Source organism: Bufo bufo, chromosome 1, assembly GCF_905171765.1.
Source record: "Bufo bufo chromosome 1, aBufBuf1.1, whole genome shotgun sequence".
Taxonomy (NCBI): domain Eukaryota; kingdom Metazoa; phylum Chordata; class Amphibia; order Anura; family Bufonidae; genus Bufo; species Bufo bufo.
The window spans coordinates 807,565,530-807,578,786 of record NC_053389.1 but is presented as its reverse complement, the minus strand read 5'-3'; the positions used below and the strand labels follow the sequence as shown (position 1 = coordinate 807,578,786).

Genomic DNA, 13,257 nt, shown 5'->3' with positions numbered 1-13,257 from the left:
TCTGTGGAGCAGTTCACGGGGTGGGGGGACTACATGTTCCAGCATGTGCTGTAGATTCATCAATAATGTCACCTATAACGATGTATAGAATTAGTTGTGATGAGAAATATTCATGTTCGCTGAGGAGAAAGAATTTAATTTAAAAAAAAAATTGAAAAATTGCAGTTGGCAGCGGTGGGATTCGAACCCACGCCTCCAGAGAGACTGGAGCCTAAATCCAGCGCCTTAGACCGCTCGGCCACGCTACCGTCCTGGCTGTGTGCTAGGACTCTGTGGGATCAGTAGCGGCTCTCCGTGACGTCACTCATGGTCAGGAGAACAGACAGGCGGCGAGATGAGGGGCTCTTAAAGGGGGTGTCCACTATTATTAAAAAAAAACTAGTGTTGTCACATTCATACAGGGACAAATCCAGGACTTCCAGCACTGATGCAGTTTCCATAGCGCCATGTTGTTAGGAACCTGCTAGGTTTTTATAGGAGCTGTGATTCAGGTTCTACCATAGGCCTGTATGATTGCCATAGCAACTTCCTGACTGCGGGGGGCGCTTTGTACACATCAATATTGAAGCAGGTCTACCCCACCCGTAAAGGGCGCTACTCGCATTTATGACTTTCACACTCTTGCCCCCATTATTTAATTGATGAACAAAATGACTACATACGGACGAGGCTGTAAACTCCCTTCATGTCCTCTCCATCCAACCTACATAGGACACACAGAGAAGTGGACCGACTGATCTGGACCCCCCGCAGATGTCCTGTGGATCCAGTCTCTCCTGAAACGGGCACAGGGTGGCCATTCTTCAACACCGGGTGTGGCTATTTTTAATAGAAGGGCACAGTGTAAGCCACTTTAACATAGGCGGTGTAGGCACCAGCACACTTGCTGGCGCCAAAGACATCTTGGGTGGCAAACTCTGGAGAGAGGAGTCATCACAGGACGGGAGAAGTCATCATGGCGGCATGGATCAGATTGAGAAGTAAAGGAAGAGGAGCGACTTTAACCAGTTTAATCAGTAAGAGGGGCAGGGCTTCAGTAAGAGGGCAGGGCTTCAGTAAGAGGGCAGGGCTTCAGTAAGAGGGGAGGGCTTCAGTAAGAGGGGAGGGAGTTCAGAAAGATGGACAGGCCTTTAGTAAGAGGGGCAGGGCTTCAGTAAGAGGGGAGGGAGTTCAGAAAGAGGGGCAGGGCTTCAGTAAGAGGGCAGGGCTTCAGTAAGAGGGCAGGGCTTCAGTAAGATGGACAGGCCTTTAGTAAGAGGGCAGGGCTTCAGTAAGAGGGGCAGGGCTTCAGTAAGAGGGGAGGGAGTTCAGAAAGAGGGGCAGGGCTTCAGTAAGAGGGCAGGGCTTCAGTAAGAGGGCAGGGCTTCAGTAAGATGGACAGGCCTTTAGTAAGAGGGCAGGGCTTCAGTAAGAGGGGCAGGGCTTCAGTAAGATGGACAGGCCTTTAGTAAGAGGGGCAGGGCTTCAGTAAGAGGGGAGGGAGTTCAGAAAGAGGGGCAGGGCTTCAGTAAGAGGGCAGGGCTTCAGTAAGAGGGGAGGGAGTTCAGAAAGAGGGGCAGGGCTTCAGTAAGAGGGGAGGGAGTTCAGAAAGAGGGGCAGGGCTTCAGAAAGAGGGGCAGGCCTTTAGTAAGAGGGGCAGGGCTTCAGTAAGAGGGGAGGGAATTCAGTAAGAGGGACAGGGCTTCAGTAAGAGGGGAGGGCTTCAGTAAGAGGGACAGGGCTTCAGTAAGAGGGGCAGGCTTCAGTAAGAGTGGCAGGGCTTCAGTAAGAGGGACAGGCTTCAGTAAGAGGGGCAGGGCTTCAGTAAGAGGGGCAGGGCTTCAGTAAGAGGGGAGGGCTTCAGTAAGAGGGCAGGCCTTCAGTAAGAGGGCAGGGCTTCAGTAAGAGGGGCAGGGCTTCAGTAAGAGGGGCAGGTCTTCAGTAAGAGGGACAGGCTTCAGTAAGAGGGGCAGGGCTTCAGTAAGAGGGGCAGGGCTTCAGTAAGAGGGGCAGGGCTTCAGTAAGAGGGGCAGTGCTTCAGTAAGAGGGACAGGCCTTTAGTAAGAGGGCAGTGCTTCAGTAACAGGGGCAGGGCTTCAGTAAGAGGGCAGGGCTTCAGTAAGAGGGGCAGGGCTTCAGTAAGAGGGGAGGGAGTTCAGAAAGAGGGGCAGGGCTTCAGTAAGAGGGGCAGGCCTTTAGTAAGAGGGGCAGGGCTTCAGTAAGAGGGGCAGGGCTTCAGTAAGAGGGGAGGGAGTTCAGAAAGAGGGGCAGGGCTTCAGTAAGAGGGCAGGGCTTCAGTAAGAGGGGAGGGAGTTCAGAAAGAGGGGCAGGGCTTCAGTAAGAGGGGAGGGAGTTCAGAAAGAGGGGCAGGGCTTCAGAAAGAGGGGCAGGGCTTCAGTAAGAGGGGAGGGCTTCAGTAAGAGGGACAGGGCTTCAGTAAGAGGGGCAGGCTTCAGTAAGAGTGGCAGGGCTTCAGTAAGAGGGACAGGCTTCAGTAAGAGGGGCAGGGCTTCAGTAAGAGGGGCAGGGCTTCAGTAAGAGGGGAGGGCTTCAGTAAGAGGGCAGGCCTTCAGTAAGAGGGCAGGGCTTCAGTAAGAGGGGCAGGGCTTCAGTAAGAGGGGCAGGTCTTCAGTAAGAGGGACAGGCTTCAGTAAGAGGGGCAGGGCTTCAGTAAGAGGGGCAGGGCTTCAGTAAGAGGGGCAGGGCTTCAGTAAGAGGGGCAGTGCTTCAGTAAGAGGGACAGGCCTTTAGTAAGAGGGCAGTGCTTCAGTAACAGGGGCAGGGCTTCAGTAAGAGGGCAGGGCTTCAGTAAGAGGGGCAGGGCTTCAGTAAGAGGGGAGGGAGTTCAGAAAGAGGGGCAGGGCTTCAGTAAGAGGGGCAGGCCTTTAGTAAGAGGGGCAGGGCTTCAGTAAGAGGGGCAGGGCTTCAGTAAGAGGGGCAGGCCTTTAGTAAGAGGGGCAGGGCTTCAGTAAGAGGGACAGGCCTTTAGTAAGAGGGACTGGGCTTCAGTAAGAGGGACAGGCCTTTAGTAAGAGGGGCAGGGCTTCAGTAAGAGGGGAGGGAGTTCAGAAAGAGAGGCAGGGCTCTAGTAAGAGGGCAGGGCTTCAGTAAGAGGGGCATGCCTTTAGTAAGAGGGCAGGGCTTCAGTAAGAGGGCAGGGCTTCAGTAAGAGGGACAGGCCTTTAGTAAGAGGGGCATGTCTTCAGTAAGAGGGCAGGGCTTCAGTATTAGGGGCAGGGCTTCAATAAGAGGGCAGGGCTTCAGTATTAGGGGCAGGGCTTCAGTATTAGGGGCAGGGCTTTAACATAGGCGGTGTAGGCACCAGCACACTTGCTGGAGCCAAAGAAATCTTGGGTGGCAAACTCTGGAGAGAGGAGTCATCACAGGACGGGAGAAGTCATCTTGGCGGCATGGATTGGATTGAGAAGACCAGAGAAGACGGCACCTGTGGGTCATTAGATGAACTTTTTTTTGTCTGATGATTACTGTGGTAACTCGTGGGGTCTACACAGTGATGAGCACAAGAGAAGTGACAGATGACACAGAGTTTAGATTACAGGTTGAATTAACCCTTTAGGGTCAAATTGGCTTCTCAAGGAGATGTTAAAGGCATCCTTCGTCTCATTCAGTAGCTATAGAACTATTGAGAGAGATGTATTTTTTTAAAATACATTTACACATTTAACCCTACATTTTAATTATATTATTTACCCCAGTGTTAAATTCACCCCCCCTGGATGCTTGTTTTTTTCCTACAGTGGGGTAGATAATTACACACAGGGTTTCAAAGAATAAACTTCCTGACTCAGACCAAGAGCCGAGTCAGCGAGTCAGCAAGTGAATGGAAGCATCCGCGCATGCGCATTGCGCAACCTAAGCTTCGGTTCACTTGCTTCTTGTCAGCTCAGCGAATGAACCGATTCATGTGAAAGATCCGAACTTCCCATCTCTAGTTTACTCGCAGTAAACCTTTCCGGCAACCTGTAGCAGTGTCCCCTTCTCGGCGCGTGCACACAGTGCGAGAAGAAGCCGATGCCAGCAGTCCGCAACGGCGCATCAGGCTGAGCCTGTGCGCACGCGCGGGATCTCAAAGCGGGAGGAGGGGGAGGGAGGGAGAGGCGGCACTGAGGAGTAGAAGGCGGCGATGCGTGTGGGCGGGCACCATGCATCCACAGACCTCCCCTGCTTGGGCACCTTAATTCAATGATTGACAGGTTAGTAAAACCTGTTTTTCCGCACAATAAAGCCACAAATAGCTTTTATAAGACCACCTTAGAAATCAGAATGCTACCTGGACATGAGCAGATGTTTAGCTCACAGGGCTTATAGGGGGTGACAGAACTCCTTTAATCATATACATAAATAGGATAATTTGGGGCAGGGTAATGAGCCCCGTCCTCCACACCATAGAGCAAAGTGTGCAGATACTGCATATGTCTGGAAAATGTAATAAAAAGTTTGTGGAAGAAAAAAAAAAAAGAAAACCTCCCTGAAATGAGTTTTTGCAGGTTGGGATGTCTGGGATAATATTACTGAAGGGACAGTGGGGGGCAAATTACTACATGGGGAGCAAATGGGGGCAGTGTGGCCGGGGGACAATTAATACTGTGGGCCAAGTATTAGCTTTATTTTTTTTGCGTGCCACTGCCAAGTGCCAACTTAAATTGGGGGACATTACTGGGGGGACACAGGAGGATCATATACTGAAGGGACAGTGTGGGGGGGAATTTCTACATGGGGAGCAAACTAGTCATGGGGGCAGTGTGGGGGACAATTACTACTGTAGGGGCAGTGTGAGGGACAATTACTACTGTGGGGGCAGTGTGGAGGACAATTACTACTGTGGGGGCAGTGTGGGGGGAAATTACTACTGGGGGCAGTGGGGGGACAATTACTACTGTGGGGGCAGTGTGGGGGACAATTACTACTGTTTGGGGCAGTGTGGGGGACAATTACTACTGTAGGGGCAGTGTGAGGGACAATTACTACTGTTGGGGGCAGTGTGGGGGAAAATTACTACTGTGGGGGCAGTGTGGGGGACAATTACTACTGTTGGGGGCAGTGTGGGGGAAAATTACTACTGTAGGGGCAGCGTCAGGGACAATTACTACTGTGGGGATAGTGTGGGGGACAATTGCTACAGTGTCATCCACAGATCCCCCATAACAGTGTCATCCACAGATCCCCCATAACAGTGTGTCATCCACAGATCCCCCATAACAGTGTGTCCTCCACAGATCCCCCATAACAATGTCATCCACAGATCCCCCATAACAGTGTGTCCTCCACAGATCCCCCATAACAATGTGTCATCCACAGATCCCCCATAACAGTGTGTCCTCCACAGATCCCCCATAACAATGTCATCCACAGATCCCCCATAACAGTGTGTCCTCCACAGATCCCCCATAACAATGTGTCATCCACAGATCCCCCATAACAGTGTGTCCTCCACAGATCCCCCATAACAGTGTGTCCTCCACAGATTCCCCCATAACAGTGTGTCCTCCACAGATCCCCCATAACAGTGTGTCATACACAGATCCCCCATAACAGTGTGTCCTCCACAGATCCCCATAACAGTGTGTCCTCCACAGATCCCCCATAACAATGCGTCAACCACAGATCCCCCATAACAATGTGTCATCCACAGATCCCCCATAACAGTGTGTCCTTCACAGATCCCCCATAACAATGTCATCCACAGATCCCCCATAACAGTGTGTCATCCACAGATCCCCCATAACAGTGTGTCCTCCACAGATCCCCCATAACAGTGTGTCCTCCACAGATCCCCCATAACAATGTGTCATCCACAGATACCCCATAACAGTGTGTCCTCCACAGATCCCCAATAACAGTGTGTCCTCCACAGATCCCCCATAACAGTGTGTCCTCCACAGATCCCCCATAACAATGTGTCATCCACAGATCCCCCATAACAGTGTGTCCTCCACAGATCCCCCATAACAATGTGTCATCCACAGATCCCCCATAACAGTGTGTCCTCCACAGATCCCCCATAACAGTGTGTCATCCACAGATCCCCCATAACAGTGTGTCCTCCACAGATCCCCCATAACAATGTGTCATCCACAGATCCCCCATAACAGTGTGTCCTCCACAGATCCCCCATAACAATGTGTCATCCACAGATCCCCCATAACAATGTGTCATCCACAGATCCCCCATAACAATGTGTCATCCACAGATGAGCTTCTTTGGTAAGTAAATTGTTTTATTATAAATGTAGTTTATTTTAATGTCTAATTTTAACTTTTAAGTAGTTAGGAAGTGGCCGGCTGTGTAAAATTGCTACATGGTAAGTAGTATTAGTTGCACACACCAACAACACCCACAGGGTTACTTCACAAAAGGGTGAAGAGTTTGGAGAAGTGAACTATATAGGACAACATGGCTGATTTGAAAAAAAATTCTCCAATCCAGCTCACTCTCCTATTCAGTTCTGTTGTCCTAGATTGTTCCCTTCTCCTCACTCTTCACCTTCTGTGGATAATCCTGTGAGCGTCGGTTCGTTGGTCTTCTTCAGTGACATGTTTAACACATGGGATTATTTACACAGCCCTGGGGTTTGCTGAAACTGCTTTAGTTTTTTTCAGTAGTATGATTAAGTGGTGAAAATTATTAGTGCCCCCCCCCCCCCCCCCCCCCATTTTTGACTGTGATATCATATGTGCCCCCCATATATATTGTTCCTAGAGTCGCCACTGGCTGAAGCTATTCATTGGACTGGGGATGATAGGCAGAGGAAAAGTCCACTTTCATGTCTAGAAACCTACATAGAGACCTCCAGAATCACAACATGAATTGCACTCCTCTGTTAGATACAATGTGTTGAGGCAGACCATGGAAGCGGAAGAGGTGTTTAATGAATAGGTTGGCCTGCTGAGCTGCATAAGGTAGGCTGGACAGGGGGACAAAATGAACCATCTTGGAAAAACAGTCCACGACCTCCCAGATTACTATACATCCAGCAGATGGTGGCAGGCCTGTAATAAAGTCCATCTCAATATGTCACCATGGGTCATCAGCTTCTGGCAAGGGGAGAAGCAGACCCACAGGCTTATGCCTAGGGAATTTGTTCTGCCACATGTGGCACAGAAGATAACATAGTCTCGGGCCACCAATAATATATTAGACCAAATTAGTGTCTTTCAGAAACTGGTGTGTCCTGCCATATTTGATTTATGTCCCCAGGCAGGGATCCGCCTCCACTTGGCTATTGGCACACGTCTTACCCAGACGAACATCCATAACCAAGACCAGAGCCACCAAGGTGATCTGGGCTGGGTTGATAATGTGTTGGGGCTCCATCACTTGATTCGCAGGGTCAAAGTAGGAGAGGGCATCCGCTATGGCACTCTCAGCTAGTCAGAAGTGCAAGACAAAATTAAAACGAGCGAAGAAAAGAAAACACTGGGCATGAGACATTGAGCAGATTGAAGGTAAGTCATATTTTTATAGTTGGTATAAATGAAAACTGGAGATGTTTCCATAGTTCCAGAACCAGCTTGATGCTGAAAAGTTCCTTGTCCCCGATGAAACAATTGCATTCTGCTGGGAAAAAACACTAAGAGAAAAAGCCACAGGTGACTATCTTACTGGAACACCTTTTTTGGTTAAGAAAAGCTCTGTCAACCATGGAGAACACATCCACCTCCAAGAAGAACTGCCTGGAGACGTCAGGGTGATGCAGGTGGTGCTTGAGGAACAGGAATGCTTATTCTGCCTTAGGTGTCCATTTCTTGGCACTCATCCCCCTTTCAGGTGAGAGTTGAAATAGGAGCAGTGAACATGCAGAAGTGAGGAATAAATTGCTGAGTAACAGTTGTATGGCTCTCAGTCCCATAGGGCAGGGCTAGTACAGGACTGCAGACACCTTCTCTGGGTCCATCAACACACCCTAATCAGAAATTACATAGCCCAGGAAGGAAAGAGATGTTCTCTCAAAAAGGCACTCAAATTTTGCATAGAGTCTGTTCTCCCAAAGATGTTGGAGGACAGCACAAACATGCTTCTAGTGTGATGTCAGGTCAGGCAAATAAACCAAGATGTCATCAAAGTAAACCACTACGCAGATCTTCTTGGAAAAACTCCTGAAACACGGTCTGGGCATTGCAGAGACCAAAGGGCATAATGGGGTACTAATAGTGACATCTTGTCATCCTCTCAAATATGGATCAAATTATAAACTGCTTGGAGGACCGGTTTAGTTAAGACTCTCATCCGATGAAGCCTGTCAAAGAGTTCGGCAATCAGTGGCAGGGGATACTTAATTCTCACTGTGATGTTTTTCAGCCCATGGAAATTTATACGGGGCTAAGGAGTTCCATCCATCTTTTTGACAGAAAAGAATCTGGCACCTACCAGAGAGAAGGACTTGTAGATGAATCCTCTCTCAAGGTTCTCCTTAATGTAGTCTGATATGGCTTGTATCTCCAGTAATGACAGTGGATAAACATGACCATCTGGAGGAGTGGTGCCAGGCAACAAATCAACAGGACAGTCGTAGGGTTGATGTAAAGGCAGGCCCTCCTTACCAAACACATCAGAGTATCTGGCAAAAGCTGGAGCCAGCCCATGTCTGCTTTGTGGCACTTGAGGCCTCAGGAACGGATGTACTGTAGCCAGACAGAGTGACAAGAATGACCCCACCACGAAACCAGGGAATGGAGGCAAAGCCACAGTAACCCCAGCAGCAGATGCAGTGGCCAGGTTTGAGGTGGCCCTCAACACTATGCTGGGTCTCCTGGACACCGTCAAGGTGTCACCACTTGCTGCTGCTCTTCGGAGGGGATCGTATGGCGTAGTGCACCCCAATGAGAAATAAGTCCAGAGAGACAGGGTTGGCAGTAAACAAGTGTGCTTCTTTACTGGAGGTACTCAAGTGCAAATCTATACAGGTGGTGCACTGAGCTGGCTTCTCCAGTCTCTTCTCGGCCAGGAGAGGTTTCATGCTGAGGAAAGGCTTAAGCAAGCTGTCCCTCTTATTCTTAGAAGGCTGGTACCCTGGCCCAGGGTCTGTGTCTTAGTCATCCTGCTGGCTCCTTGCTCAAAAGGCTGGTTATGCAACGTGTGTGGCAGAGTATCCCTATCTCAGCATCTTCTTTTGGTCACTCGTACCAGAGTGTCTTCTACTAAACACTGGTTTCTGTCTGCAGACAACTAGGGGCTCTGACTGATCTACTTTTATACAGCTTCTAACTTATCTAGAATTTTCAAGTGGAAGGAGTCAAGCCCCTTTAATGGCTTTTGCATAGCAGCAAATGTCCATAAACACCCAGACTCTAAAGTACCCTTGCTCCAGGGCACAACACAGACTGTGAGAGAACATAGAAAGAGATCTTCTCTGAAAGTAGAACTCCCACTTGGAAAGTCATGTGCACCGTAGCATATAGGATGGGTTTAGGAAGAGGTGCACTGTTGACAGACCCTGCAACCAGATGTCACTCCAGACATGTTGTAGGCATGCGGTACCAGATTACTAAGGCCTGCAAGAAGTTGCCAGAGTCCAGGAAGGTATGCTCAGTGAACCAGATGTTACCGCAGCTCAGGACCACAGGAATAGTTAGTTTCTGAGAGAGTGTATCTTCACCTAGGGTCATCTGTCCAACTGACCCTAGGCATTCATGTTTTCTAAATTGAGTGTTGAATGGCGTTCACCAGTTGTTTGGCAGTGGATGTGTATTTGTGGGACAGGTCACATATACCTCCTCCCAACTGCCCCAGATTTTGGCGGCTGTCCCGCAGTCCCAAGACAGCTGCCTCATGTCCCACTTTTGACTGTCTCTGAGTCCTAAGGATGCATAGACAGTTGAAGTTGAGTGCAATGGTGAAGCAGGAAGCCGTCAGCTCCCCTCTTCACCATTCACACGGTTGGTCCTCTTCCCACCAGGCGCGATGTGGTGACCTCATCGCGCCTACAGGACTGAATAACAGAGTGCATGGGCCAGGGAATGACGATCATCTCCTGGCCTGTGCGCTCTTGTGGTCAGTGCTAAAGGTACAATGACATCACTTCTTTGCGCCTGCTTCTGGGGAGAGGAGGATATGTTCCAATCCCTTTGTATACTCCCCTGTACTTTATGGGCACAAAAGCAAAAGTCAATACAGTGATCCCTCAAGATCCAACGGCCTCGGGGTACAATATTTTCAACATACAATGGTCTTTTCTGACCCATCATATGTTGAAACTAGACTGAACATACAATGCCTCAGATCCAACCAATCGAGGTCACTTCTCTGGTAAAATAGCTGTATAGCAGCTATTCCTGACTGTTATATGTAAGGACTTGTTTTATCAGTCTGAGTTATCTGCTTATTATTCTTAAATCTTCATTTTCTCTTATCTTGGATGACATTTTGGGGCTTTGGAACCAATTACTCAACTTACAACGGTTTCAACATAAAATGGTCGTCCTAGAACCAATTAAGTCTACACTGGCGTTTTGGCTTTCCGTTTGTGAGATCCGTCCAGGGCTCTCACAAGCGGTCCAAAACGGATCCGTTTTTGCCCTAATGCATTCTGAATGGAAAAGGATCCGCTCAGAAGGCATCAGTTTGCCTCCGTTCCGTCTCCATTCCGCTTTGGTGTCCGTCTGACGAAACTGAGCCAAATGACCCCACTCCCCTGACAAAGCCGCAAACAGCGGTGAAACATGTCGGGAGGGGTAGTGTTTTAGACAGGGAATAGCAGAGGGCACCAATTGAAATGATAGAACAAATTTAGATGGATAGAGTGTTAGTTTATGTGCACTGAACTGTTTGTGTGATCAATCCGCTCAGTGCTTGAAATCACAATCTACACAGCACATGTGAACGAGCAGAGTGCACAATCAGTGCGCATGTAATAGCACACTTACACATTCACCGCACTAGCTTTAGGCTACATGAACATAAACGTTGTTTTTTTTTTTTGCGGATAGGATGCGGACCCATTCATTTCACCGTGTGCGGTCCGCATCAGTATGTCCGTTCCGTTGCCCCTTAAAAAAAAAATAGTGCATGTCCTATTTTTTTCTACTTTGCGGACAAAGATAGGCATTATTGCAATGGATCTGCAAAAAAAAGGAATGCCATACGGAACGTTATCCGTTTTTTTTTTGTTTTTGTGGATCCGCAATTTGAGGACCGCAAAACACATACAGTCGTGTGCATGTAGCCTTATACTGTGAGTCTCTCACCCCCCAGAGCACCACGTGTCATGCATTGCAAGTCTAAACAGGCTGCAAATGTCAATACATTAAAAGGCTACATGTGGGGGCGGTGATGTCACATAATAATAACACGCTGTCCGTCCCTCGGAAACAGTGTCTATTAACAACGTACCGTAAAATACAGCACTGGACGGACTACGGTTATACTAAGAGAGTAGTGGAGGTGTGTAGGTGATCGCACATCAAACCATCAATATTGCAGTTGAATCACACTACTAATAACCACCCCCATAATAACCACCCCCATAATAACCACCCCCATAATGACCACCCCCATAATAACCACCCCCATAATGACCACCCCCATAATAACCACCCCCATAATGACCACCCCCATAATAACCACCCCCATAATAACCACCCCCATAATGACCACCCCCATAATAACCACCCCCATAATGACCACCCCCATAATAACCACCCCCATAATAACCACCCCCCATAATGACCACCCCCATAATGACCACCCCCATAATGACCACCCCCATAATGACCACCCCCATAATAACCACCCCCATAATGACCACCCCCATAATATACACCCTGCACTCTCTATAGGACTCCCGGCAGGGACAAGTCTATATTCTGTATTCCATACTCCACCCATGTTCCTCCATGTATACACCCTGCACTCTCTATAGGACTCCCGGCAGGGACAAGTCTATATTCTGTATCCCATACTCCACCCATGTTCCTCCCTGTATACACCCTGCACTCTCTATAGGACACACCACAGGGACAAGTCTATATTCTCCATCCCATACTCCACCCAAGTCCCCTCCCTGTATACACCCTGCACTCTCTATAGGACTCACGGCAGGGACAAGTCTATATTCTCCATCCCATACTCCACCCATGTTCCTCCATGTATACACCCTGCACTCTTTATAGGACTCACCACAGGGACAAGTCTATATTCTGTATCCCATACTCCACCCATGTTCCTCCCTGTATACACCCTGCACTCTCTATAGGACTCACCACAGGGACAAGTCTATATTCTGTATTCCATACTCCACCCATGTTCCTCCCTGTATACACCCTGCACTCTCTATAGGACTCACGGCAGGGACAAGTCTATATTCTCCATCCCATACTCCACCCATGTTCCTCCCTGTATACACCCTGCACTCTCTATAGTATTTACGGCAGGGACAAGTCTATATTCTGTATCCCATACTCCACCCATGTTCCTCCCTGTATACACCCTGCACTCTCTATAGGACTCACCACAGGGACAAGTCTATATTCTGTATCCCATACTCCACCCATGTTCCTCCCTGTATACACCCTGCACTCTCTATAGGACTCCCGACAGGGACAAGTCTATATTCTCCATCCCATACTCCACCCAAGTCCCCTCCCTGTGCACACCCCGCACTTTTTGTAGAGCACATGAGGAGGACTCTGGAAGGAGAGTTCAGGGCTCTGGTTAGACACAAGGGAACTAAACATAACTTGTTGATAACTCAGAGAGGAGGGGGAAGAGAAGGGGGAGCAGAAAAAGAAACTCCTCCACCCTGACCCCACCCTCAGGACATCCTCCTGTGTTGTAGAACTAGGTAAATGGAAGACTCAACCATCAGGCTCTGTGGCGCAATGGATAGCGCATTGGACTTCTAGCTGGTGTAGTCATTCAAAGGTTGTGGGTTCGAGTCCCACCAGAGTCGCTTTTTTGTAAACAGTTACTATCTAGATCTAGCCATACACTACACACTAGGAGGAGGATATGAGAGGTGTTATTATAGACAGTGATATACTACACATAGTACATAACCTAGGAGGAGGATATGAGAGGTATTATTATAGACAGTTATTTACTACACATAGTACATATCCTAGGAGGAGGATATGAGAGGTATTATTATAGACAGTGATATACTACACATAGTACATAACCTAGGAGGAGTATATGAGAGGTATTATTATAGACAGTGATATACTACACATAGTACATATCCTAGGAGGAGGATATGAGAAGTATTATTATATACAGTTATATACTACACATAGTACATAACCTAGGAGGAGTATATGAGAG

At 48.5% G+C, this 13,257-nt stretch overlaps 2 non-coding genes across 2 annotated transcripts; one reads left to right on the top strand and one right to left on the bottom strand.

The window, feature by feature from the left end:
* Positions 1-166: 166 nt before the first annotated feature.
* On the bottom strand, positions 167-248 carry TRNAL-UAG. Its single transcript has one exon. It is a non-coding gene; the product is annotated as a tRNA-Leu (tRNA).
* Positions 249-12,801: 12,553 nt separating this feature from the next.
* Positions 12,802-12,886, top strand: TRNAR-UCU. The gene is given in 2 exon segments: positions 12,802-12,838; positions 12,851-12,886. It is a non-coding gene; the product is annotated as a tRNA-Arg (tRNA).
* The last annotated feature ends 371 nt before the right edge of the window (positions 12,887-13,257 follow it).